This window comes from Pipistrellus hanaki, assembly GCF_964339955.1.
Source record: "Pipistrellus hanaki genome assembly, chromosome: 11".
Lineage (NCBI taxonomy): Eukaryota > Metazoa > Chordata > Mammalia > Chiroptera > Vespertilionidae > Pipistrellus > Pipistrellus hanaki.
In genome coordinates this window covers 6,792,763-6,815,983 of record NC_140513.1, presented here as the reverse complement: position 1 = coordinate 6,815,983, position 23,221 = coordinate 6,792,763, and the positions used below count along the sequence as shown (strand labels likewise).

At 37.3% G+C, this 23,221-nt stretch overlaps 1 protein-coding gene and 1 long non-coding RNA gene across 4 annotated transcripts in view; one reads left to right on the top strand and one right to left on the bottom strand.

The window, feature by feature from the left end:
- LOC311629885 overlaps positions 1–15,333 on the top strand; it is a 31,298-nt gene extending 15,965 nt beyond the window's left edge. The window contains exons 3-5 of one of the 2 annotated variants that reach the window (XR_014796280.1): positions 3,522–3,598; positions 11,429–11,533; positions 14,479–15,333. This is a non-coding gene — a long non-coding RNA (uncharacterized lncRNA). Of the gene's footprint in view, positions 1–3,521; positions 3,599–11,428; positions 11,534–12,808; positions 13,065–14,478 lie in introns of those variants that run through there. The other variant, XR_014796281.1, reaches the window with a different exon arrangement.
- Positions 1–23,221, bottom strand: part of NR6A1 (nuclear receptor subfamily 6 group A member 1) — a 142,318-nt gene that overhangs the window by 81,810 nt on the left and 37,287 nt on the right. The gene's annotated exons all lie outside the window — the stretch shown is intronic.

Genomic DNA, 23,221 nt, shown 5'->3' with positions numbered 1-23,221 from the left:
CGATAGGAATTTTTCAGCTCCTTATCTTATTAGAAGCCCAGGATAGAGTCCCTAGTGGCTGCCAGCTGCCCATCAGGGCCTTTCTTTGCTCCGTGCCGCCCTCGGGTGGTCAGTGCATATCATAACGAGCAATGGTACTCACTGTCGGTCCACCAGTGGAAATCCTGAGGGGACACTTTGCATTTATTAACTAGAGGCCAGGCACATGAAAATTCATGCCCTGGAGGGGGTGTCCCTCAGTCCGGTCTGCCCCCTCTCACAGTCTGGGAGCCCTCAGGGGCGGGAGGCAACCCGGTGATCAGGGGAATGCTATGCCCCATCACACCTCTGCTGCTGCCACTGCTGGCAGCGCAAGCCTCAGCCAGCCCTGGTTACCTAAGCAGCCCTAGGCAGCAGGGCAGCGCCATCCCAGGCTTGCCTGCACCTCAGGCCGGCCCTGAGCAGCTGCAGGGCTGAGGGGACTAGGGAACTCCAGAGGTAGGCGCATGGGGTGGGCCTGGCCTTGTCACATGCCTGCCGCCCCAGCAGGGCTGAGAGGATGGGGACCACCATCTGTGGCTGTAGGCGCTGCCATCTTTGAAGGCATAGCAGTCAATTAGCATAGTCCTTCCTTTTTAGCTGTGGGCATCGCCATCTTTGCAATGGCATGAGGGTCAATTAGCATATTCCTTCTTTATTAGATAGGATGGGACCACGTGTATATTCAGTCCATTGTTGACCATAAGGTCACTGCACAGCACATGACTACAGAAAAAAAAAATAGCACATAGTATAAAAGGTTCAGTACTATACACGGTTCCAGGGGTCCACTGGGGATTTTGGAAATGTACCCCCACAGATAAGGGGGGACTATTTTACTAGTATCTTCATTCCACACTCCACAAATCTTTATCCTTGAGCAAGTCAGAAAAGGTATCTAAAGAGGCAAAAATACAAGCAGGAAAGCATATTTTAATACTTAAGGGAAATTTCATGCTTGTTCTTAGAAGGTTATCAAGTCAGTTCTGTGAATTGGCTTTTGTAGCTGACCTGCAAAATGAACAAAATAGTAAAAGACACCAGCTACAAATAAAAACCGGTGAGTTATAATTTATACAAGAGTCTGTGCCTTCTACCAGACTATGGGCTTCTTGACAAGATCTTATTCATCACCAGCATCTAGTACACTGCCTAGTGCACACAGAAGGTGTTTAATAAATGGTGGCTGAATATAGTCGGTGAGTACCTCCCCCTGTGGGAGATATTATGTTAGGGGCCAGAGAGCCCATAATGGTTCGCTTATGTTGATGCCAAATGTTTTAGACTCTTTAAACATTAAACAAGGCCAGATTTGGTTAAGGAGCTGCAGCTGCATTTGCACCTGCTCTCATTTCAGACTTATTCCCAACAGCAAAGCTACCCTCCTCTACATGCCTCCTGAAGCAAATCAAATATTTCTCTCCCATGATGGAGAGCCACTTCATGCAGCTCTTGGGGGTGTTCTTTCTGCTCAGCATAGGAGACAAACTCCAGAATCTTTGGTCATAAAATGTGATGGTTGGCAAGAGCAGGTGCTGAGTAAGCCTGGTGTACTTCCAAATGAAGTTTTGCCATCTAGAATTCTGAATTGAGGATGCCAGACTCAAGAACATCTGGATTTGCTCCTCTGGCTTCAAACTTTCTCTGAGAGAGGCCAGGAAAGAGTATACTGTTGCCAGTGTGTGTATGTGTAATTGCATACTCAAATACTGTACTTAGGATAAGAGTCCAAGACTTGGCAAATAGATGGAATGTAGCACATGGAACTTCCTCAACAGAGAACCATGCAAAGGGTTTCCTTGCAAAACATAAAGCAGAAAAGGTGTAAATTGTCCTTCTGTGTCACATTTTGGAAGAATTCATCCAAGTTAATAAATACTTGAAAGTTAGATGGAAGGAAATGTGAGAGGCAAAACAGCACCATTACCTAAGAAAGCAATAAGTTTATTATATAACAACTCTTTATTTCCCCCCTCCAAAGAGATTATGATTTGGAACATGCAGGAAAAAAATATTGAGGTGTGGACTCTGGTGGACAGACGGTGTTGAAATTAAACAGTGTGAGCTTTGGCAGCTGCACTATGTACTTTTGCAAATTCTTACATTACTCTGGTGAGGGCCCTGTACCAAGCTGGCATGCGTTCTAATGTGGTTTGGAGAGAGAATTTCTTGGCTTTTTAAAAAAGGTGACCTACAAATAGCCTTTTTTTCATATAATAGGGAACAAATATTTCTATTTACTCCAGATTTTGCTTTAAAAAACAAAGCCATATTGCCAAGTTTAAAAAGTATCAGAAATAATCTTGAAATTTTAAAGGCCACTCAACACAAGCGCTAAAAAGACTTCTCTTCTAAAGCAGTTCACAAATGTCTCTAAAATAGTTATTATTCACATCTGTGGCAATAAAAAGTCAGTTACAGAGAATGATAATTACCTTCATATTTATACTCTGACATTGGCAGCTTAGGATGTATCCTTCAGAGGCCAAGCATGGGCACCCTCCCTACTTCAGCCATGAGAACTTACGTAACAAGTTTCTTAACTTTAATGTCCTCAAATGCAAAATGAAATAGTAACATCACTCTACAAGACAGTTCTCACAACAGCAAGAATATGGCAAATCCTCAGTAGCAGGTATGTTTTTGAAAGATAGAACCTTTTAAACTGGTGTTTAATTAGACTACAACATACTTAAAGAAGTAAGTGGTCTGATTTTTCTCCATTCATAGTCCAGAATGTAAAGTATTTATATATCACCTGATTTCAAGATTAAGATTGGTTTTGAGCTCTTTGAATAGTGATATCACAAAACTAGACTTGATTCTCTGTATCTCTCCAGCAACATCAAAGACAAACACAAAATTCCAAACCTGAAAAATGACAGTTAAGGAAGGGGGGGAAAAACTTTAGTTTTCATAATGTAGATATAATTTGACATATTTAGACTGATGGGATTTTAAAAATCTCTTTTATCACAAAATATTTCAAATTTTCATAAAAAGTGACAATTGGCCGAGACCGGTTTGCTCAGTGGATAGAGCGTCGGCCTGCGGACTGAAAGGTTCTGGGTTCGATTCTGGTCAAGGGCATGTACCTTGGTTGCGGGCACATCCCCAGTAGGGGGTGTGCAAGAGGCAGCTGGTCGATGTTTCTCTCTCATCGACGTTTCTAACTCTCTGTCACTCTCAATTCCTCTCTGTATAAAATCAATAAAATATATTTTTTTAAAAAGTGACAATTGTAAAATGAACCATCATTCATATTCAATAACAACCAAGATTTTGATAATTTGTTTCAGATATGGTTGATAACATGTTACTTTTTAAGGTATAATTTACATGTGGTAAAGCTAACAAATTTTAAGTTTGATAAATTTTTACAGTTGTATACACAGGACAAATTATGGAGCATTTATAGCAACTCATAAGATTCTCTGATAATATTTTTCCCCCAAAAGTATCTATTATTCTGAACTCACAGATCATTATTTTTCACCTAATAGGTCCGTGGTTGGCAAACTGCAACTCGCGAGCCACATGCGGCTCTTTGGCCCCTCTTCCACAAAATACCACAGCCTGGGTAAGTCCATTTTTTAATAAATGGCGTTAGAAGAAGTTTCAGTTTAAAAATTTTGGCTCTCATGCCGAAACCGGTTTGGCTCAGTGGATAGAGCGTTGGCCTGCGGACTGAAGGGTCCCAGGTTCGATTCCGGTCAAGGGCATGTACCTTGGTTGTGGGCATATCCCCGGTAGGGGGTGTGCAAGAGGCAGCTGATCGATGACTCTCTCTCATCGATGTTTCTAGCTCTCTATCCCTCTCCCTTCCTCTCTGTAAAAAATCAATAAAAAAAATATTAAAAAAAATAATAATAAAATAAAATAAAAAAATAAAAATTTTGGCTCTCAAGAGAAATTTCAATCGCTGACTTGATATTTGGCTCTGTGGACTAATGAGTTTGCTGACCACCGTGTTAGGTTTTCCTCTTACTACTAATTAATCAGATCTAGACTTTACTTTTGCCAATGTCTATTTTAATCATACATATTTTAGCCACATTGATCCCATTAAACAGGAGTTTATATTGGACTCTTAATATCAGTAATAGTAGTAAAAACAGACAAAAGACCTAAAAACTGTAGTTAAACTGTACATATTTAGATTGCACAAATGCTCCCACAACATTTTTAAAGGAGCAGAAGACTGAGAATACTAGCATAAAAGAGACCAAAAGGAAAAGTGAAATCCACTTTTATTTAAATAAATCCTAAAGAAAATGCATTACAGTTATTTTTAATTAATTAGTATATAATTTTAAAATTTCTAAACTAATTTAAAGGGAATATTTAACTAAGAATTTAAAGCCTTACTATGTTAATTTTTATTGCCTGTCAGTGTCTGAATAAATCCCATCCCAATTACACTTTCTTTAACGTTCAGGCCATGCTCAGGCTCCTGTGCCTAGAAGCTGACATTCTTCCTCAATGAGCCAGATCCCTAAACAATCTTAGTGCCAATTACACACACACAAATTAAAAGACCACCCTAATGAAAAACTTTTTCATGGAGTAAAGTCCTAAGTCTAAACGATGTAAATATATATCACCACTCAGTAACTGCAAAATTTAGTATTTCAATCAAATGATACAATTTAGTTGATCTTACTCGTTTAGCAATTATCACCACTATTAAATTAAATTATCATGTAACTGGGCAACATATGACTGTAAATTGCTTTGACATATGCAAACCAAGCACTTCTATGGTCAGCTGGAGAACTGGGGAGTGGGACAGAATTTCTTTGACAAATACAATAACCACCTTATCAGGAGGGCTAGTGAGAGCATTAAACCAAGATAACACAAAGAAAAGGTGTTGCTTCTCTCACCTCCTCAGCACTCCTCACCCTCTCAGACTAACATGTACTAAGCTATGATTTGACAGAAATGTCCTCTCCTCACCTTCACATCCTAGAGCAGCATAAATAAAGATTCTCATCCAACAGCCCAAACTTCTATGAATTCATTTGTTAGCCAAATATCTCTGAGTTAAGACAGAAACTTTGGGATAAATTCCTTTGCTTTTACATAACATAGTTAAGACGCCATTGTGGAAATGCAATTTTTAAAAGGTATTAATAGTTAAGAAAGCCCCAAAGGAGAGATTCACAATTTGGATGTGGCTTACAAAGAATTGACAACTACTCTCCCACCTCAACCCAGACCTCAAGTTTTCCATCAAGGTGCTAGCTAAGCATTTACAATTAGTCCCTTCTATAGATGTTATTCTTGAACTAATCTTTTTATAGAGACTAAACAAAAAAAATGGAGCAATTATCATAACTGGTTGCTTCTTCTTTTTTTTTTTTAATTTATTTTATTGATTTTACACAGAGAGGAATTGAGAGGGACAGAGAGTTAGAAACATTGATGAGAGAGAAACACCGACCAGCTGCCTCTTGCACACACCCCACTGGGGATGTGCCCGCAACCAAGGTACATGCCCTTAACCGGAATCGAACCCGGGACCTTTCAGTCCGCAGGCCGATGCTCTATCCACTGAGCCAAACCGGTCCCGGCCATAACTGGTTGCTTCTGATCACTATTTATTTTGGAGACAAATAATCACCTGCCACTTACTGACTTTACTGTAACTAACATCTTACGGAAGATGCTTTGATCTCCAAATTAAGCTGAAAATTAATTCTCTCTTATGTTTAAAAGACTAGCAAGCTAGACTTTTACAATTTTCTTCTATCTGCCTTGATCTAAAAAAGCAAAAGTAGTATCAACTCAAGTCAGCAACACCTCCCCAAGAATCTTATCACAGAATAATCTCTAAGGAGCCAAAGAGGGCACTACTTAACATTAGCAATATAAACAAAAATGTTCATATTTTTCATTGCTTTTTAAACTTAGAAGTTGAAAATAAGACATCTGACACACATAACCCCCCCCCCAAAAAAAAATAGATGCACTCTGAAACTTCTAGAATAGACAGATTTGGGGTTATTACTCACATCTCAATGAAATACCGAATTTACTTAAAAATTAATATATTTGAATGATTTCATTTACATGCTATTTAGATAAACAATGAATGAAGCAAGGTACATTTACATTTTAATATAAACATTTATCAAATGCCTGATATACACCTGAACAAATAAATGTTCATGTTTTCCCTGAGTTACATCACAGTAGAAAAGATACTCCATGCACACAATTCTAATATAAGGCTCACCGTGAAAAGTGTTATTGAACCAAGGAGGAAAAACAGAATATTGGAAGCCCTGGCCAGTTGCTCAGTGGTTAGAACCTCAGACCAAAAGATCTTGGGTTCGTTTCCTGGTCAAGGGTGCATGCCTTGGTTGCGGGCTTGATCTCTGACCCAGGTTGGGGCAGCATGTGGGGGGTAACCAATCTATGTGCCTCTCAAATCAATGTTTCTCTCTTCCCTTTTCCTACCCCACCTCCTCTTTCTCTTCCACTCTCTCTAAAAATCAATGGAAAAATAAAAAAGAAAAAAGAAAAAGAAAAGAAAAGAAATAAATAAAAATCAATGGAAAAATATTTTCAGGTGAGGATTTAAAAAAAAAAAAAAAGATATCAGGAGAAATCTGGAAAGAGGATACTCAAGAAATGCTGAACCCTATGCCAGGCACTATTAACCTCTGCATCTGAACACTGCCTGGTAGGTATGCTGTTTAGGAATGTAAAAATTCTTTATGTGGCAAGAAATCTTAGAGATGCTGATTTTGTCTATCTTTGGTTAATATAACTTTTTTTCATAGAAATTAGCATATAACATATTCAAGACTTGAATGTGCGTCTTCTGACTTTATTTTCTGTTCAATCTAAATCACAATTCCTGAATTCACTAAGACAATGGTTTAGAAACTCTCATTCCATTCTTTCCAGTAAGCAGGAATTTTAAACAAATAATTACAATAACAACAGTAAACTGAAATTTGAATGTTATGTGCCAGGTATTTTTATATTCCTGTTAAACTGAATTCTCACAACAACCCTGTGATATAAGTGCAATTAACTGCTAACCTCCATTTTATAGACAAGGAATGGAGAATAAACTACTTGCCAAAAGTCACAGTTACTAAATGGCAGAACTGAGATGTGAAAATAACACATCTAACAGAGAGATACATCAGTAAGAAAGTGTTCTTATATTTGCCAATAAATACATTTGTGTGGTCACCAGCAGTGGCATTTATGGAAATAAAAGACCTGTGACTATGTATGGCCCTTCAGATATAAGACAGAACAAAGGAGTAGCCTGGAGTATGGCCACATAAATTTAATTCTATACAGAAAATGGCAAGAAAACAAGCAACTAAGGAGATGTGCCAAACATAACCAAGCTGCCTCCCTTCTGTACCCATCCAGCATCTCTACCATCTCCCATTACAAAGAAGTGACAGGAAGCAAGAGTGAAGGATTCATCCCTGACACACAGCTGGGGCAGTGAAAACTCTTGGCAGGTGTTCTTAGAGAATGCTGTGACTCCTCTCCTATGCAAACCAACCCCCACGATGAGTCCTCCTGACTTTATCATACTGAGCTTTGACAAGAGCCATCATTAGTGTCCAAACTCCACTTTTCCCAGGCTGATGACATGTGTCAGGTCTTGATTCCTGGTGCCACTCCTGCCTGCCAACTCAGGAAAGGATTCCATAATGCCTTTGTGTTTTTTTAAAAACACCTCAAGTCACAAGGCAGCAGCTGACACCAACTCCCTCCTGAGAATGGACACTTGGCCAGGAGCCCAAGCTTAAGTGGATTTGGAGGTTCTTGATCTTTATTGAAATAATGCCTACCTCCTCGCTGGCACAATTAAAATAAATTCTTCCCCAGAGAGCTGCCAGAGGTTCTGCAAGCCTCTTCCATCTAGTGATAGTCAACTTCGATTAGAGAAAAGTGTTAAAGTGTAGCAGCTGCTGGTGAATGTCAGAGCCTGGAGGGCCTTCTCAGAGTTTTGATCACTTACAGCTATTTCTCATTTCATGCTATGGACAGTTTTTAAGCAACTACTCAGCACTGCTTACTTAGTCAGATGCTTCAGGTCAGCATACCAAATTCAAGTCAATGGTCCGGTTGCACTAGTTCCGGGTACATCCCTAAGGCTAAGTTGTTTGACCTGCCAGGCAGATTGATTTTGCAGATGTACTTTGCAGATGGCCAACAGGACATTAGGAAATTTCTGCAAAAAGCATGCTTTTTCATAATGAAGAGGTAATGTGGTCTAAGTAAACACCACAGCATGGAATCGCGCGCGCGCGCGCGCGCACACACACACACACACACACACACACACACACACACACGGTTGAGGACTTCAATTCTCACCTACTGTGTGTTTGAGTTTTCATTTCCCTTCTAAATCAGCTTCCTCATCTATGAAAGAGAGCTTGGCCTAAATCAGAGATTCCCAAATGTACCATGCAATGGCTACATCCGAGTCCTCTGGGGTTTTTGAAAACTATAGAACTCACTCCTACAAGATCAGATTTACAAAGTGTAGGATGATGCCCGGGAATATGCATTATTAGCAATCTACATTTCCTAACGCCACTTTTTATCCTGATGCAGTCCAGTTTGAAAATCATTAGACTAAATGATCTCTAAGACACCTGACAACTTGAAAGTTATAAAACTGTAAACTGGAACTTATTTCCTATTTTTTCATCCCAGAATTTCCCTCCCTATCCATGACTAGCATTCCCATTCAAACATCAAAACTGTACAATTTCAGGTTAGCAATGAAGACATAAGTCTCAATACAGTATGTCAAATATTAATAGCTTACCCAACCTAATTAATTAATATTTCATTTATGAAAGTATGAGTTAGATCTAGGTATGGTTTTCCTAGAAAAATATTCTCAAAAATAAAGTTTTTACATTATATTTTACAAAGATTCAATTATAAGCTGGAACTAGCCATAAAAAACATTTAAAGAGCATTTTCCCATCCTACCCGGTTTGGCTCGATGGATAGTGTCAGTCTACCAGGCTCAGTTCCAGTCAAGGGCACATACCCAGGTGCAGGCTCAACCCCCCCGCCCCCCCCCAATGATTCTCTTCATCATTGATGTTTCTACCTCTCTCCCTCTCCCTTCCTCTCTGAAATTAAGAAAAATATTTTTTTTAAAAATAAAATATCTGAAGTAACTTGATATAAAGTTGCCATGTCAACTAGCAAAATATTCCAAGCTATTGAGTTTAAAATTCTATTCCTCTCTCTCAACTCTCTGGTAAAACCTCAAGCAGGCTAAATATAAGAACGACCAATGATTCCACATACAACCACAATCTGTAGCACACTCTTTTCCCCCTCTTCTAATATTCAAGTAAACACTGCGAGCTAAGCAGGCTACTTGGTAAGCATTGTCTTGAAATAACACATTCTTTCAGCCAGACTTAAAGTCAGAATTAGTAGCCATAGCGTTCAGATCAGATCCAAACCAAATGGTTGCTGGAAAAGTGGGGGAGGGATTAGGTGGGAGGAGAGCTGTTGCAAAATAAGATAAATCCATTCAAATATTTGTGTAACTTATCATCTGGCAACTTATTTTACAAATTCTACTAGCATAAGCAAAGTTATGGATATCAAGATGGAGATCTAGATGCTCAATGACAACCACCAGTCGTGATAAGACTAGATTACGAAATCCTGGGCTACACCTTTGGTCAGGATTTCTTAACCCTGAATCACAAGGAGGCTATAGATGGTTTCTTGGGAATTCATAACTGAAACTGCTTTCAAAATTTTGTTTAGGTGCATGTATTTAAGGGAGAGAATCCACAGCTTTCCAGAGTTTTTAATTATATTATCTAATAATCCTCACAATCAATATGCGGTAGATACTATGATTCTCATTTTTACAGACTGAGGGAATTGAAGCTTATGGGAGATAAAAACTTCACTTAAGGTCACAAAGTGGTAGAGCATTAGTTTCAAAAATTGATTTAAAATGTACATATAATTAGCTGGAAAGAGATTGTTTTAACTTTAAAAGAAGTTTTTCTTTAATATATATACTAATGTATATGGAGTAGAAAGCAAATTCTGAGCAAAACAAGCAATTTTATTTAGTAACATAGTTGCCAATAATTTTAAATATTTTGAAATAACATAATAGATATAGCTTCAAACACACTTGACATATTTTACTGCATTTAATCCTCACAGTCCTATGAGGTAGATAATATCTCATTTTTATAGATAAGGAAACAGAAAAATAGGGAAGTTAAGTAATTTGCCCACGGTCAAATTGCTAGTAAGTTGCAAAGCCAAGATTCTAGTTTCAAAGTCTGTGCTCTTTATTAGGCTATAATAGTACTTCTCCAAACACTTCATATATGAACATTTTAAACTATGGTCACTTTAAAGGAAAAAAATAGACAGCCAAATAAGAAAACACTTTGGAGAAATCTATCATAAGGTACTTTATTTATTCTACTGTAGCACATATGAACCAATAGCAATGAGAAAAGTGAGACCCAGCAATTATATTTGCATGCTACTTTCACTTATATAACCTCAATAGCTTTTAACAACTGGGTACAAAAAAAGATGAGTGCTATTTGTCCTGCATCTTTACTGAAGCTCTGAGAGATTAATCTCACTACTCACCATTACCTGAACTTTCTTTCTTTCTTTTTCTAATTTCTTTATTAAGGTGTTACATATGTGTCCTTATTCCTCCATTACCCCTCCCCCATCATCCCCACTCATGCCCTCACCCCCGTTTTCTGTGTCCTTTGGTTAGGCTTATATGCATACATAAAGTCCTTTGGCTGATCTCTCCCTACCTGAACTTTCTTGCCTCTAGTTTCTTGTGCAGAGTTTTCCCTCTACTGGAATATCTTTCCTTCTGTGTCTAGTGAAAATTCAATTAAACCTTCAAGGCCCAGATCAAATGTGACCACTTAGATGTACCTTTCCTAATACTTCTAAACAGGATTAACACTTATTTTCTCTGTTATCTTTAACATGGATTATATCATTCTGCCAGGATAGCAAACATCCTCTTTGTCTTCAGATGGGTCTCTGTTTAGTTCCCTGGATAGACACTGGGCTCCATGATGGCAAGGACTGTATGTAGGAGAAAGAATTCTTAGGATTCTGCTGCTGAATTAGTAAAGGAATGAAGAACACTATCAGTATTCTAAGAGAAACATGAATTCATGCTGACATGTTGCTGTCATCTTTACAACTTTGTGATCAAGGCTAGCAGCATTTCCCTAAACACTTCCAGAGATGCTCCCTGCAAAGTGCCTGGGAAGTGTCTGGGTAGTCACCCACCTAAGACAGTGACTCCTATACTACTAACCGCTAAAATACACTATTTAATTGTGTTTATGCTTCTTGTTTTTTATTTGTTTGTTTCAAGTATATCAAGAGGCTTCAAGAGGAGTATGAAAACATCTACATCTCCAAGTTGGAGCAATGTGGGTTTCAATATTTTGTAGCACATCTGCAAAAGAAAAGAAAGGAGGTAAATGAAACGATAAAGGATAGATTGGTGAGTTCTGGCAAACTCAAAACCCATCTAAATCAATAACTAAACAATTGGCCTAATTTATTAAATCTGTAGCTTCTATAAGGGTAATTCAACCCTGAACTTTTTAACCCTTAGACTTTACCTTTCCTTTGAGTACATAAACCCTATAGCCAAACTCACTTAAAAGATGCAATATGTACATTAAACTCACTTTATGATAAAGAATAATTTTTTTATAAAGAATAAAATTAAGGACTTAAAGCAAATTAAAGGAATGAAGTTGCTGAAAGCTTTATTGCCATGAAAATTAATTATAGGAAGCACCCTTTCACTCTTCTCTAGTTTTTCAAGTCTATGAAAAATGTTCTTAGAATGCCATAAATTTAAGCAATGGTATTTTGCAAATATCTCATGGTTCAGGGTAGCAGAATTTAGTATTTTTTTTAAGTCTGAATATTTATTCAAATGGTATAAAGCATTAGCATCTCCTCAGGCCAATGGGAAGACCAATTAAAATAAACCCAGTAAAGAGTTTTTAAATACTACATAGTAACAGTTGTTTGGCTTTTTTGTTGTCATTTGTATACCATTTATTGCTCTATCATTGAGAACTCAACAAAGCTGGCTAACTGAAATGTTTTGACATACAGAGTAGAACAATTAAACTGATGAAGAATGTAAACAGTTTACATTCAAACAAAATTCTCAGAGGTTGATTTTTTTAAAATATGTACCATTTGGCTGCTTTAAAAATAAATTTGAGAACACTCAACAGTTAATATTTAAACCTAAAGCAAATATAATAACTATCTCTGATTAAAGATTAACCTCAATTCAGCCAGTGGTTCTGTAAGCCCTTCTGCTACTGAGTACTCCTGGATCCCCCTATTATAGTGGTAAAACCTACATTCTGAAGAGTTCCATATAATTCATTCATTTCCCAAATATTTCATCAAGGACCCAGCCAATAGCCAATAAAAATAATCAGTATGTCTACAATACACTGATACCCTTTCTCCAAAACCAAAGACACCTGACATTTTAGTCTCTCTATTGTGAACTCACTGAGAAATGCAGGCTTTCTATTAGGTAGTGGGGGTTTGGGTTCGTTTTTTGTTTTTTCAATATGGAAAATAGCCTGCAGACTACTATAAACCTCTTCGATAATTTAGTAATCCCAGCTAGGGAGATTATAAAGTATAAAGATTAATTTTTTTCATCTTCCTTTATGAAACATTTCATCTACAGATTTACCAACTATTATTACAGGCAAACAAGATGATGATGTTTACTCTCATAGAAGGTTCTATCCCCAGAAATTCAACAGTAAGTTTGTGGTGAAAAAGAGAGGAGGCAGTATGATCAGTGAGCTTTGCAATCATAAAAGTCCAGTATTTAAGCTCTAGCTTGTAACCTTGGCTTTTGGCTGTGTAACTTTGGGCAACCTACTTCATTTCTCTAAGACAGTTTTCTCATGAGATAAAAGTGAGTTGTTGAGAATTTAACGAGATAAAAATAAACAAATCTCAACACATAGTAGGGTACTGAATTATATTATGGTCTTTCTTACCCTCACCCTTTAATAAGTAACATATACTACTATAAAATGGGATATTTGACGTTTTCAGAATTACAAAGTATCATTCAAAGTCATTTCCTCAAACATCCATCTGAGTGTGCTTGTATAAATACTACAGTCTCACAATCCTGAAGTTCATTAACTCTCTGGTGTATACAAATCAATAGAGTAGTCTCCACTTAAAACCTGAAAAGAATGTGAGAGCCTACATCAGCAGTGGTATCACTGCTCCTGAAATGTGGGTACAGGCTGAAGGGCTGCCAGGGCCAGGATCCCGCCTTCAGAGGACTCTGAGGAACATTCAACGCTGTCGGTGAGTTTGGGATTTGAAAAAAACCACCGACCGTTGACTGTACCTTGGGCTCCTTACAGACAACACTATATCTTTGAAGCAAAACAGCAGGTTGTACCTTCACATGCCAAATTAGGTCACCAGAAATAGTTCCAATGCCTGTTTCCCAAAAGTGAATTTTTAAAAAGCTCTCCTCTATTTCTATTGCCCATTATTCTTCGTTTTTTGTTGTGTTTTTGACAAATAAGTGTTTTGTTTCAACAAGAGAAGAACTCCATGATAATTCTTAATGTGCCATGCTGGTAGGAAATAGAACATAGCAAGAAAACGTTTATTAAAAAACATGTATTTCATTTTGGAGCAAAATCCAAATATTTTATACCCATTTCTCCTACATACCCTCAAAACTTTTCATTAGGGGCAAGGGGAGGATTTAATAAACAAAAATAGCACAAAACTTTCCAATGTCTGCACAGTTCCTATCACATTCTGCCTGCAATTATAGCTAATGTGGGTAAGTTTTGACAGCCCCATTAGAATATGAACTATTTGAAAGCAGCTATTGCCTCACTATTTCCATCCACACATATGCTTATTTAAATGTTTGTTAAATTCAAGTAAAATCTGGTCTGGAGTCAGACAGATTTGGAATGCATCTCGACTCAACTCCCTAACTAGCTGTGTGACTCTAGACAAATGTCTGAGTCTCAGTGCTTTCATATATAAAATGGGGGATAATAAGAATACCTATCCTCATGGAGTTTTGAGATTCAATGAGATAATACATAGGTGCTTTGTACCATTCCTAGAACACAGATCTATCTGTGAAATGCTCTATATATGAAAGCTATTATTATTATTATTATTATTTAATCCAAAATATAATCTGTGCTAATTTAACTTGAAAAGCACTCATATTCTCGGTTCTAAAGAGAGAGGAAGAACTAGGGTCCTCGACTCTTATTTACATCTCCCAGTATGCAAGCACAGCTGTGTGATCACAGGGCAACTTGCTAGCTTCTCCAGGAGCCCTTCTCTTCTCTGAACCACAGTTTCCCCATCTTTCAGAACCTCCCAGCTCTACTGTCAATGTTATCAATAATTATGTGGTTCCTCACTGGTTAGTCACGAGAGAGGCCAGACACAGAACTCAAAGAACCAGTGTGGGAAAGAAGAGCCAGGAGTCAGAGAGAGCCAAGGCAACTCCACCAAAGGAAACACTGATGGCTGCACTCAACATTCATTGCTGTCGGTGGGTTTGAGTCTGAACCAACTCACTGATCAATGAATGCAAACTGCGGACCAAGCAACCCGAGGAAAACAAAGGCCACACGTGCAGAGAGTTCATCAGCTCCTGTGCTGGGTAGGAGCTGCCACTGTATCCAATTTACTGGCTAATGCCTCTCTGGCTCTCTATTATGAAATAATTAACATGTACTATTATAAAATAGGATATTTGACATTTTCAGAATTACAAAGTACCATTCAAAGTACCTTTGAATGCCTGGTGCTTTCATTTTCTTTCTTTAAAGATGTTCTTTTGTTACAGAAATGACATTTTATAAGAATAAACTATATAACTTGACATCACACCATATTTTTAAAAATCAATACTTTCATAATTTTTTAAATTAAATTAAAAAGAATCGCATGCTGCCCTGGCCGGTGCTCAGTGGGTAGAGCGGGGGGTGAAGGATGTGCGGCCCGCATGCTTCATAAGGCCCACAAAATTATCTGGCCTGGCCCTGCCAAGGCATTAGGGGTGAGCTCATTAAATGACCAAATATAGCAGGCTAATTTTTAAGTTGATAACTTTGCATGGCCTGTGAATGATGTCATAAATAGCCAAATGGCCTGGGCAGAAAAAAGGTTCCCTACCCCTGGGTTAAAGCTTAGGCCCACAGACCAAAGGATCAAGAGTTCAATCCCTAGATCCAGTTGGGGGGGGGGGGGTGTAAGGGAGGAAGCCAATCAATGGGTCTCTCTTTCGCTCTCCCCCTCCTAACTCTCTTCCATTATCTATAAAAATCAATAGAAAAAAATATCCTCGAGTAAGGATTTAAAAAAAAGAATCACATGCTATGTATTACTTACTACTCAAATTGAGAAATATATAAAAACTGAAAATCCATTTCCTCAATGGAAAACATCTATAAATATAGTAAGTAAATAGTAAGTTTCCTTTGCTATAAAAAACAATTAAGTTTAATAATTTGTTACAAGCTTTATTTATTTGTTATCTATTAAGATAACTAAGTATTTATATCATACACTAAGTATTTATATCCTTAAAGAACTTTTTTGTGTGTTTTTGGAGGGTGGCTTAAACAAAAATGAGTTCATTTTACACTTACTGCTGTACAACCTGCTTTTTCACTCAGCTGTACACCCTATTCAGCCTCTCACGACAAACGTTTTACAGCATACTCATTCTTTTAAATTATTATATAGTATGCCTTAGTATGACTGCTCTGCTTATTATTGTTCAAATGTACTTAAATATTCTCTTTTGCTTTTGCAAACCATGTCCCTCAAGAAAAAAACCCAAGTGAGATAAGAGATACACATCATTTTTCTTTTTAATATATTTTTATTTATTTCAGAAAAGAAGGGAGAGAGAGAGAGAGAGAGAGAGAGAGAGAGAGGGAGGGAGAGAGAGAGAGGGAGGGAGGGAGGGAGGGAGGGAGGGAGGGAGGGAGGGAGGGAGGGAGGGAGGGAGAGAGATGGAAACATCAATGATGAGAGGAAACCATTGACTGGCTTCCTCCCGCACACCCTCTACTGGGGATCAAGCCCGCAACCTGGGCATGTGCCCCTGACCAGAATCAAACCCAGACCTTTTAGTCCACAGGCTGACGCTCTATCCATTAAGCAAAAAAAAAAAAAAAAAAAAAAATCTAGGGCTCATTTTTCTTAATGACATTTAAAATGCAATATCAATCTTTTGAATCCTATAACATAAGCTACGATGAGCCACTAAATTTTTCATTTGATTATTACAGAAAACAAGAACCCTGGTCAATGAATAATTTACCATATACTTAAGTTTGAAATAGAAACAGATTCTCACAGCAAAAGTGAGAATTAAAGAATGCAGTAGGAGGAGAATATTGTCAACTTAGCCTTCCAAAATTTTTAGGATTGCAAGGAAGGAAAAATACAGGTATAGTGAGACAAGAACTAAAAAGAAAAATCAAAGCCAAAAGAAAAATGGGGAGGGGGGGTGATTTCAGAAAAAATATGGGGCTCAGGTCAATGTTTCTTAAATCTGGTTGGGCACCAAAATTATCTAGAGTTTCTTTTTAAAATGCAGATTCTTCAGTTCTTCTCTATACCAACAATAGGGCTCCAAAACTTGTATCTTATTATAACAAGCTAATCAGGTGAGTTTTCAACTACCAAAGGCTGGTCCAAGCAAAGCCAAGTTCACCAACTTAACACCAGCTTCCACTACACCACACTTCATGCCATATACTTTTCAACTATTTCCCAAATTTATTTGCCACTATCTTATATCGCCACAACTCTTCTGAGTACAGACAGGTATAGTCAAACTCATGTTACTATGGATTCTCTCTCTTCAGAGTACATAAACTTTGCATCATGTTGTGGCAATCGCATATCAAATTGTGTCTGATGTTATTTAGAGACTGGTGCATTTGAGTTCTTGTACTCTCAAAAACTAAAACCTCCCTAAAAAAATAATGAACAATAAATAAATAAAGCATTAAGTTTAGATGACTGTTTCACTCAAGAAGTATTTATAGAAATCAAAGTTTTCTTTCTTTCCTACTGGTGGACACAGAGAAAGTGATTCAGATGAAGCTGTTTTTTCAGGATACCTTGTATCCTAGGCCTTTATTTTCAAACTCGAGTTATTTCCAAATTTTCTGAACAAAACAGAAAAAGAATGACATGTTCTTTGAAAAATGTACATCTGAACATGCCATTTATTTACAAAGAATCAGTAGTCTTAAAATATGCAAATGAAAAAGTGACATATTTCAACCACCAAAATCCTATGCAGTTTATCTTAGCTAAAACTAAATGCTACCGGAAGAGACAATTACATGAGTTTAAGGGCGTTTTCTACAGATGAGACTGTAAGTAATTATCAGCAATAGAGAAAATATGTTTGGTACATAGGGGACAAGAGCAGAATGGTTCTCAGATTGTGTCAGCGAGTCATGAGGAGTAGCACTGGAAAGGTAAAAGAACAATTTACAGAAAACCTGAGAACCAAGCAGAAAAATTTACAATTAGTAAAACAGAGGGCCACTTTAAGTGCTGAGCTCTCAAAAGAGATAATGAAAGCAAGACTTCTGGAAGTTTACCAAGCTGATGAAGTGGGGGAAAGAAAGAGATATCTGAAAGGGAAAAAGAGAGACAGAGAAAGAGAAATGTATTGCACAAATGGACTGAGGTAACAAGATTGGGAAAAATAGAAAGGCTATCTCAAGCCATTTTAGCTTTCTTTTTGTTTTCTTTTTTCAAAATAGCTGTTTTTATTTAGTCACTGAAAAATTCATACAAAAGAGAAAACTAACGCCCACTAGTTAGCTCCTCCCATCATTCTATTCAGTATGTATCCTCTCAAATATTTCAGAGAGATTTAAAATACATGAATTTATATTTAGATAAAATCTCACAAGTTATACATGTTTCATAACTTTTTTTCAATTAAAATATTGTGGCCATCTTTCTGGCTCAATAAAACAGTTTCAACTTCCAAGGAACTGGCTCAAACAGAAAAGATAGCAAGAAGTCAAAATGGTGCCAAACTCTCTTGACTAGATTAAGAGCCTTGGAGTGCACTAAGCAATTAACAACTTTGAAATGAAAGACACAGGAGTTCATATTTTGAACAGAGAATACACATTTGTGATTTATAAGCATGGAGTTAAGAGAGAATGTCCAGAAAAAAAGATAGGTAACAAATAGTAACTGGACACCTACCATGCACTTCAACTACAACAAATGCCAGAAAACATGGAGGAAACAAAAGTATATAGTACAAATGACAGGCCAAATTCTAACGGACAAATAATTCCAAGTGTGAAAAGTTCTGCAAAATAGAAAACTAAAGTACTATGGAAGCAAATATTGGAAGAGACCAATCCAGTCTTGAAAGTGAGAAAGGTCTGGGAGGTAACCTGAAGAAAGTGACATTTAAATGAAGACTCGAAAGGTAAGTGCAAATGACCTGGGTGAGGCTGGTGGGGAGAGCATTCCAAGTAGAGGGAATGGATGGCATGTGTACATAGGGCATAGTGCTTTCATAAAATTAAAAGTGTGGCTAAAGTATGTAGAAGGCAGAGAAGAGGTCATGGAGACAAGGCCAGAAAAGAAGGCAGGAAATTTAAAATATTACTGATAGTCTTAGAACAGTTTTTTACAGTGATAGTCATGGATGAAAATATATTATATATCTGGAAAGCTAATGGTGAAGAACTTGAACCAACTATATGAATCTTGACAAATTAGTTCACCTTTACTAGTAAATCTGTGTCATCATAGGAGATGTGGTAATAGTATTTACTTGACAGGTCTCCTTGAAGAGTAAGAATACATGTAAAACATTTTGGACAGAACCTGAGAAATACTAAACAACATATTAAGATCTCTGTGTGTGTGTGCGCACGCGCACACACACACACACACACACACACACACACGGAGGCTGATTAAGAAGTAAAAAGCAGCCCAGCTGGCATGGTTCAGTGGTTGAGCATCAACCAATAAACCAGGTCATGGTTTGATTCCCAGTCGGGGAACATACCTAGGTCGAGGGCTCCATCCCCACAAGGGGGCGTGCAGGAGGCAGCTGATCAATGATTCTTTCTCATCACAGGTGTTTCTCTCTCTCTCTCTCTCTCTCTCTCTCTCTCTCTCTCTCTCTCTCTCTCTCTCTCTCTCTCTCTCTCTCTCTCTCTTTCTCCTCTCCTTTCCTGTCTGAAATTCTATCCTCTTTGAAATCAATAAAGAAGTATATTTTTAAAAGGAAGAAAGAAGAAAAGAAGACGACGACTAATCAACAGTAATTCCTGCCTGATGGTATTCTTTACACATGACAGCACTATATTACTAACTTGTGAGCAGCCATAACAACTCTCAATCCAAATCTATTTCTCCCAAATGTTCCTATTCCCATTTTATTATTTTTCCCATTGAATTTTTGAAGCTTTGAAAATGAACCTTTGATCTTTGATCTGCATTTGTAGGACAATTTCCACTAATTTACCAATGTCACTTATGAGATGTTTGCTTGGTGATATTTTTTATCCTGTTTCAAAAGAGAAAACAAAGGTCAGAGGTTGAAACTAACATCAGAACTCACATTAAGTGAAGAGAATGTAATATATTTTTGGTTAAAGATAATTGTCAAAATTATGACTATTAGGAAAGGGTGACCAAGGCATTTTAATTTTAAGTTTTTGTATAACAAAACCTCTCAGAGAGACAGAGACAGAGACAGAGACAAAGACAGAGAAAGGAACAGAAAGTAAATCTCACAACTAAGATTATTTTGATAAAAATCATGTTTAGGCCGAAACCGGTTTGGCTCAGTGGATAGAGCGTCGGCCTGCGGACTGAAAGGTCCCGGGTTCGATTCCAGTCAAGGGCATGTGCATTGGTTGCGGGCACATCCTCAGTGGGGGGTGTGCAAGAGGCAGCTGGTCAATCTTTCTCTCTCATTGCCGTTTCTAACTCTCTATCCCTCTCAATTCCTCTCTGTGTAAAATCAATAAAATATATATTTTTAAAAATCATGTTTAGGGTTTGGCATACTGCATCTTAGTTATGCTGACAGAATACTGGACAACTAAGATGCTATACAATCCAGACACAACAAATCAACAAAAGTTCCAGCACAAAATCTTTACATAAAGGATTTTATTTCCTTTTCAATTACATAAATCTATTCCATTCAACACAAGGAAAAACAATCTGGTTATCGATTCGCGTAACTATTCTGTCAACAGAACTGATCACATAATGAGTAGTAATTCTATCAACAGTATTAGAGCTATTAGTATAAATATTTCTACATACATACATATACCCAGAATAGTGAGATTAAGACACCAAAAACACCCCTTTTCTATTTCACATCTAAGTTTCAAAGGCTCATTGCACTAAGCCTCCTTCTAGCTAGTCTGTAGCTATTTTCCTACCTCTCCTCCTTCCTAATCTTTTAGCCCCAAGATTCTCAAATGTAAAGAATTCAACATTCATCTCCATCTTATGACTGATGTTCAATTCATTTCTACTTATGACTAAAGGTTAAAGTAGTTTGTTAACTCCTCATAAAATCCAACTAAGCGTAAACCTAACCCCCAAAATTAATAAGAGACTCTTTCATATTATACTAAGAAGACTGGCTACTACAAAATGAGCGGCAATGTTGCAAATATCCTACTGCAAGTACATAGATAAAATAGGCTGAAAATCTTATAATTCTCAGAACTGCTGGGGGAATCAACAGCAGCTTTCAATTGTTACTATTCTTGCTTTTTAATCTTCAATTATGACTCAACACTTTCAAATTAGTCTGATGCATGCTGTGTATTATGATAGGTATTACCTCAATAGTATCCTTATTTTTAAAATTCATATGCTCCAAGCATGAACTATACCACAGTCAAAGAAATGTGACCAGAGAGCCACTTAATAAGCCAAGATTCTGAAGTTTGAGGGACAAGGGAAGGGAGACAGTATCTATCTATCTATACATATTTTTTTTTTAAACTGACTTGAGAGAGAGAGAATGAGGAAGATGTAGGGGAGAGAATGATGTTTATTGTTCCACTTATTTATGCACTCAATGGTTGATGCTTGTATGTGCCACTGACCTGGGATCAAACCCACAACCTTGACATATAAGGATACTACTATAACCCTTAGCTACCCAGCCAGGGCCCCCTATTTTTAGAGTTTTCATACACGCTCTTAGAATGAGCTAAAGGCTCATTCCTTCTCTCAGATTTTGAGGCCTAGCAGTATTATTTTTCAGAAAATCTTGATTTTCTGTTGTTTAATTATGAGTTTTACCGTATAAGCATTATTTTCTTGTATTTTTCTAAGTCCTTGCTCTTGGCTCTTCAGTTAGGGCTTGTTGCCACCTAGTGGACCAAATAGGAATAAATGCCAATGCATTATCACAGGTTCTCATCTCCATGCTTTCAAGATACCACTAGATGGAGACTTCAAACTTTAAGTAGAAGGAGAGCTCTTACACCTATCCAGAAAGTTAATAAAATAAAATAAAATAAAAATAATAAAATAAAATAAAATAAAATAAAATAAGACAGGTTCACACAAATAAAATAAAATGTGTCCAAAATAATGAGTTAAATAAAAATTTTGGAGGCAGTATGGCACATAGGTTAAGAAAATATACCTTGACTCTTATGAACATAATCACAAAAATCCACACAAAAAATTGCCAAGTTTAATTTGCAATATATACAAATTATAATATATCTTGACTATATGAAGCTTACCCCAGGATTTCCATGCTGGCTCAATTTTTAAAATGATAATACATTATGACCAGCAAGGAAATAGCAAAGATGCAAACTCTCCCTCATTTTTCCACTGTACCATTCTGCCTTCCCATTAGGGTCACTTTTATCAACATAACCCTGCAACTGCCAGGAGAGCACAATTCATATGAGAAGCTACTAAGGCTCCCCTCATTCTCAGTACTGTAGTGGAAAGCCTGACAATAAAGGAGGCCAATTCTGATAACCTGATTAGTGAATGGGGGAAGAGCTGCAAGTAGATGCCTGAAATGCTACTCTAGGCTTTTACCCTGGTTCTTGGGCTTCAAGATGGCTCCTGCTACTTGAAGGCATTGATTCCCCTTCCTTTGAGCAATTTCAAGGAACAAGAATGTAAAATCTTGCCGGGACCGGTTTGGCTCAATGGATAGAGCGTCGGCTTGGGGACTGAAAGGTCCCGGGTTCGATTCCGGTCAAGGGCATGTACCTTGGCTGCGGGCATATCCCCAGTGGGGGGTGTGCAAGAGGCAGCTGATCGATGACTCTCTCTCATCGATGTTTCTGACTCTCTATCTCTCTCCCTTCCTCTCTGTACAAAATCAATAAAATATATTTAAAAAAAAAAAAAAAAAAAAAGAATGTAAAATCTTGATCTAAGTGGGAAGTTGGAGCCCGGGTGGTTCAATTTGGCAGAACCGCCTTGGAAATTTGGTAGCTGAAATGAGAACCAGACATTTTTTATTTTAAACATACTATACCTTTATTTAATATAAGAGCCTTGTTGAGAAATAAAAAATAAAATGTAGGAATAAAAATTACCCTACAATCCCATTCACCCAAAGATACTACTAATAAATAATTCAGTGTATCTTCTTCCAGGCTACAATCTGCCTTCTTCTTAATGATTCCATAGTATTCCATTGCATGAATAACCACAATCATTTAATTACTTCCCTATTTAACTTATGAGCTGTTTCTAATCTTTTTGCTATTAAATGCTGAGAGGAATACCTTGAATATACATTTTTGCATACCTGTCATTTCTTATAGAATACCTATGAATACTTACAAATACCTATGAATATTTATTAACTGCTAACTCTGCAAATTTTTAATTTTAAAATTTTAAACTGCTAAACCTGCACAAATAAACCTGTACATTTTCAGTTTTGCAGTTATTATTAGATTACACTCCTAAGAGTTCCCATTTTCCCACATCAACTACACTGACAATTGCCATTCTTTAATATAGGAGCTGAAAACTCAAATGCCTACAGAAGACTGACAGGAAACATAAACGGACGAAG